This window comes from Sarcophilus harrisii, chromosome 4 (assembly GCF_902635505.1).
Source record: "Sarcophilus harrisii chromosome 4, mSarHar1.11, whole genome shotgun sequence".
Classification (NCBI taxonomy): domain Eukaryota; kingdom Metazoa; phylum Chordata; class Mammalia; order Dasyuromorphia; family Dasyuridae; genus Sarcophilus; species Sarcophilus harrisii.
The window spans coordinates 339,849,791-339,856,021 of NC_045429.1; positions in this window are offsets into that span (position 1 = coordinate 339,849,791).

Sequence of the window (6,231 nt, forward strand, 5' to 3'; positions counted from 1 at the left end):
CAAATATAAACTAGCAAGCTATAAATAAGGATAAATAGATAATTTAAAGAAAGGAAGCACTCTTTCCCCTTCTTTTCCTTTCTTTCCTCCTTCTCTCTTCCCCACTTCCCTTTTCTCCTCTTCCTCCATTCCTTTCATTCCTTCCTCCTCTTTTTCTTCCCTCTTCACTTCTTTATACTCTTCTCTACTTTTCCGCCTTCTTCCCCTTTCCTCCTCCTACCCATTCCTTTCTCCCTCTTTTCTTCCCTAATTTCTACTCTTTTCCCCTCCCATCTTTTCCTCTCCTTCCTCTTCTCTCTATTTCCCACTTCCCTTTTTCCCTTCTTACCACCCTCTTCCCTCTCCTCACTTCCTTCTTCATTCCCTGCTCTCTCCTTTCTCCCTCCTCCCCTCCCTTTCTCTTTCCCCCCTGACTCTTTGCTTTCTCATTCCCCTTCTTCCCATTTCCCCTCTTCTCCTTTTCCCTTTCTTTTCACCCCTTTTTCCCCCTTTCTATTTTTCTTCTTTCTCCTCACTCCCCTTCTCCCCTTCTTCTCCATTTTCTCTTTCCCTTCTCTTCCTTTGCTTCAGTCCTTACCATTCCCACATTTCTCCTTCCTTTCCCTTTCTCTCTCCTTTCCTCTCCTTTTATTTTCCTTTCCCTTTTCCTTCCCCTTTCTCTTTTCTCCTCCTATTTCCCTCTCTTCCTTTCCCCTCTCCCATTCTTCTCATTCCCTCATCCTCAATCTTCTTCTCCTTCCCACTCTCCCTCCTCCTTCTCCTCTCCTCCCCCTTCCTGTTTTCCCCCTCCCACTCTCCTCCTCTCCCTTCCTCCATCTTTTATCTTTTGTTACAGGCTCCAAAATGAAAGGAAATGCACAGATAATGAAGGAGAGGAAAGAATCTCTAAGCCAGTAAAAAACTAAACCCCTGGTGAAAGCCTGCGGACCAGAATCAGAAATAAGGAGCACCTCTTTGATTGTTGTTCTGACTTATTCGAGCCATTTTTTACTCAGCATGGGGAAAAAAGATTTAAGAAGTGATTACATGGATATGGGGTTTTACAATAGGCATATGATTACATATATTTCAGGGACAGCTCACCTAGGATGTGGTCCTTATCAGAGGAAGTATGGAGAACTGGAATTTTATACTGTCAAAAGCCTGTAGCTTCTCCTGAGCATAACTGAAGTATATATACGTTCTTTTATTGTGCTTGAGAGCATGCTATTTATGTCTAGTCTGTCTTGTGTAACAGCTAGAGAAAAGAATGGCAGGTATTTAGTGTTTGCCTTTTTTTAAAAAACAAAGTTTTATAAGTGCTTGTTTTTTTTAAACCTACTTTTATATAAATCTCTTTCTTTAAAAATTTGCCACAGACTGTAAACTAAGTAACTGATAATTAATTGCTACTCAAAAAAAAACTGTTGCAGGAAAAAAAAAAAAGGAAATAAAATATCAGGGTTAACTTAGAATTAATTATGCCATTTCAGTACACAGGAGTTCCTAAACAATTACGTATATGTACGTGTGTATATATCTGTATATAAACATAATATATTATACATTATACAATATTAATAAGTTTACAAAAATCTTGTATAGATGCATATGTATGTATGCTTATATATAAATCTTTTGTGTATACATATGCATATGTATGTATATATAAATATAAAGACTCTTGTCTAGATCCTTGGTTAATCAATCTACTAAAAGGCTGAACCAAAGGCAAAGCTGCTTCTCCCCTCCAAAGGGAGCAGAATACACAGGTGAGCCAGTGCCCAGGTGTTTCAGAGAGATCTTGAGGTCAGGAGGTTTCAGAGAGTACTCTGAAGGGAAGAAAGAGGGAAGAAAGGAGGAAGAGAAGAGATGAATCAGGAAAAGACAAAATTAGGTGTTAGAGGTTTCATTTCAGTCTCTATTGGGGCTTCCTAGTGGACTCAAAGGAAGCTTTCTCTTATTGGAGGTGAGGAAAAGCCCTCCTGTGTTTCTTATTGAAATTTTTCAAAAGTAGGACATACCCCATGCTTCTTGAATGTAACTTAGCTCCTAATATAAGTTGACTACAGCTATAAAATTGTGGTGTTCTTCTTCTTTAAAATATAATGGTTCTATTGATGATCAATTCTGATGGACCTGGCCATCTTCAGCAATGAAATGAACCAAATCAATTCCAATGGAGCAGTAATGAAATGAACTGAACCAGCTACGCCCAGCGAAAGAACTCTGGGAGATGACTAAGAACCATTACATTGAATTCCCAATCCCTAAATTTTTGCCTGCCTGCATTTTGGATTTCCTTCACAGGCTAATTGTACAATATTTCAGAGTCTGATTCTTTTTGTACAGCAAAATAACATTTTGGTCATGTATACTTATTGTGTATCTAATTTATACTCTAATATATTTAACATCTACTAGTCATGCTGCCATCTAGGGGAGAGGGTGGGGGAAGGAGGGGAAAAATTGGAACAAAAGGTTTGGGAATTGTCAATGTTGTAAAATTACTCATACATATAACTTGTAAATAAAAAGCTATGAAATAAAAAAAAATAAAATATAATGGTTCTCTGGGAGCAGGTTTTTTGGGGAGGTAGCCCTAGTATCAGTTTAGATCAATATTCACCCCAAATGCAGCCAGGGATTAAAGTACAGTCTTTTATTGTCTCTTCCAAAATCTTATCTCCTTCACTTGGGGCTTGGCTAGTTTTCTGGAGGCCTTGGCTCTCTCCTTGGTTCCAAGAGCTCCTGCTACTAGTCCTTTGCCTCTGCTCCCTTCAGCCTCCAGCCAGCCCAAAGGTAGAAGATGGAATGAATCTGTATTGCCTCTGAGAGAGGGCTTCTGCTGAACAGACCAGACTGGCTCACTGAAGCTCTGTTGAGATGTTTCCCTTCTCATTTCAATTTTATTCTCTCTTTTTATTTTTAGAATTTTAAGTTTGGTATTTGATTTGGGGGGGGGTATTCTTTTTCTAGCTTTTTTAGTTGCAAGCCCAATTCATTGATTTTCTCTTTCTCTATTTTATGCAAGTAGGCATCTAGAGATATTAAATTTCCTCTTGTAACTGCTTTGGCTGCATCCCACAAATTTTGGTATGGTGTTAGCTAGGATTTATATTGTACTTAAAAGTTTACACAATGGTTTACATCTGTTATTTTATCATTACAACAATTCTGCTATCATTTATCACCTTTTCACATTAGGAAACTGATAAGATCAGGAAAGATTAAATGACATGTCCAGGGTCAGAGAGTTCAGTGTGTCTGAGGCAGGATTCAAATTCTTCTGCTCAATCTGCTTGATTTTCAGAGAAGGAAATTGATGCCCAAGGAGATGATTTATCTAATTATATGGGTAGTGAGATAACAGAGGAAGAATTCAATGAGGGTCCTGAGATCTAATTCTTCCCAAAAGTGAAGCGTAAGCTCCTTTAAAAGTGATTCCACTCTTTACCTCACTTTTTCTGCAAAACCCCTACAATCCTAACCAATTCTAAATAGACTTTTTTTTGGGTCTACCTTATACTAAGGCTAGAATCTGTAAATATTTATTAAGGTGAATTCAAATTGGAATGGTCACAGCTAGAAATCAACATGTGGATGATTAAATCAGTTTTCCTTCATATATTCTTGTAATCTTGAAAAAGTCACCTTAAAAACCTTTTCTGTCAGTTTCTCTAAAATATAATCATTATTGTTTTTCCTACCTTATGAAAGTGTAAAAAAAGACAAAACTGAATAGTTCTATGGTATTCAGGGGGTTGGGAATAGAAATAGGGAGTAAAGGCTGAGCCTGACTATTTTGGCTACTCACTCTATCAAAGCCCATGTGCTTCTGCAATTTTAATTACAATCTGATTTATATAGTCATTTTGGAAGCCATTGCTGGTGATGGCTGGGACTTGTGCATGAATTTGATTTAAGTGAGGCAGAGTTGCACAAAATAATCCAGCCATCATCAAAATCCCAGTGACAAGACAAATCAGGAGGACTATCAATGACCTTGGATGGAGTGGTGAGAGAAGAATCTTTGATGTCTGATCAAAGTCTAAGTGATCCACAAAGCCCCCATCATGGCTATTGGACCAAACGGTTCTCATCAGTCCATTCCACTGGATAAAATCTTTACATGCATCCCTCTAACTTCCTGATGGGTGTGAGGCCTGTTGGTTACCTTCAATCTGCTTTAGCCTGTGGGCCAAAACAGTTTTGCAGGACTGTTACTGCTGTGTGTGCTACAGCTTCTTGGAGGTGAGAGCTGGTCATCCCCCTTTGGTGAACACGAAGATGGAGGGCATTCCAAGCTCATAGGAATTCACTTTCAGTAGAAACATGTTTGGAAGAATCTAGTAGTTAGGTTTAGCTAGATCATAGAGCACACGATGTGAAACTTGGAGAGATAAATTGAAGCCAGAATGTGGAGACTGAAATACTAGGATAAGGATGTTGGGTTTTTTTCTTCTTTAAAATATAATAGGATATTCTCTGGGAGAAAGCAGGTTTCTGGGGGAGGTTTTCTGGAGGCAGCCTTAGTTTCAGTTACAATGTAAATAATTACTCCAAAATCACAGCCAGCTGATAAAAAGTTCAGATCTTTTATTGTGTCCTTAGATATACCCAGTTAGCTCAGGCCTGTCTCTCTGCTTGATTCCAAGCTTTGTCCTTGGCTTCTGCCTCTGCTCTCTTCAGCCTCCAGCCAGCACCAAGTTGGAAGATGCAATGAATCTCTCTTGCCTCGAAGATGGGGCTTGTGGGCTTCCTTCCAGAGTGCTCCTCTCCGACCCCAGTCAATGTAGCTCTAAGAACTTCCTCCATATATATGATCTCCCAAAGATTAATTTCTCCTTCTGGAGGCAGGGCTTAAGGAAGGTGTGAATTCGGATATCTCCTACTAAACCTGAAATCTCTCAAACGTGTGAACTCCATTGAGTACTTAAATACTTATGAGCTCTCTAAAGGTGTGAACCCAAGCTTCGTTTCTATCAGTTGTACTTAGTACCTTGTTTCAGGTTCTGGCCCAAAATATCTCCTAAGATCAAATCAATCATATTGAACCAGGCCAAATTAGATAATTATTGTCTCTATCAACTCTAATGACTTAACACTTTGTAAAGATTCCAACATAAGGAGATTAAATTTTATCCTTGAAGCAAAAAAAAATTTTATTTTAAAGAACATGGAAAATATTTGAACTTGAGTAATATAGTCAAGGTGCATCTCAGGAAGATTATTTTGACAGCTATGGAAAGGATAGATTGGAGAGGAGAAACTGGAACCTCACATGCTATTTAGTCAGTTATATAAACTATGTAAGTGGGAGGATTTGAATCAAGGCCATCCTGACTCCATGGCTAGATCATTATACACTATGTCCATGCTCTTGCTCCCTTCAGTTACTTTTTTTTTTTCAGCTACACTTTAAACAAATTTTTATTAAAGTCTTGCCATGTTTTCTCATCTGTAAAACAAAGCAGTTGAATTAGCTATCAGCTTAGCTCATTGCAAATGGTCCTCCAAGCCAGGCACGCACAGAGACAAAACTCAAAACAATCCCAGCCCTTAAGGAACTTGTATTTTATTGGAAAAAACAAGATGCATGTAGAAAAATAACACAAGTTATACAAAATAATTACAAAGCAACGATTGACACTGCAAGTAGAGCCCTGGATTTGGAGTAAGGAGAACTGGACTTGAAGTTCTGCCTAAGACACAAACTGTATTGGCAAGTCACACAGTCAATCAGTAACTAGGGTAATTGCTGGGGAGACTAAGAAAGTCAAAAGATATTTCCGGTTCTGCAAGAGCTGACAGATTGGACTTAGGTCTTCACAGTTCTAGGATCCTGACGCGGTCCCTACTTTAAGATTAAGTACTTCTCAAATAGTGCGCATTTAATAAGTGCTTTATATTCATTGCACGGCAAACGCACATCCAGTCCCCCTTTTTTTTTTAGGTTTTTTTTTTTTAACAGATGAGGAAAGTCGAGGCCTAGAGGGTAGATAACTTCGCCCAGATCATGCAAGCGTGTTGATCAGGATTTCCCCGCCACGCGCGGCGTGAGTGACACCGGCCCAGGCTCTCGCTAGGGAAAGCCGCGGGACTGATTCCGAGGCTTAAACCTAGAAGAGAATTCAGCAAGCGGGAGTAGTAAGCGTGCTGCACATCTGTCCGGGAAGGTAGGGAGCTGCAAAGGCTCCGAGGGACACGGCGGGAGGCGGCCCGGGAAAGACAGGGCCGGGATGGGTGGGT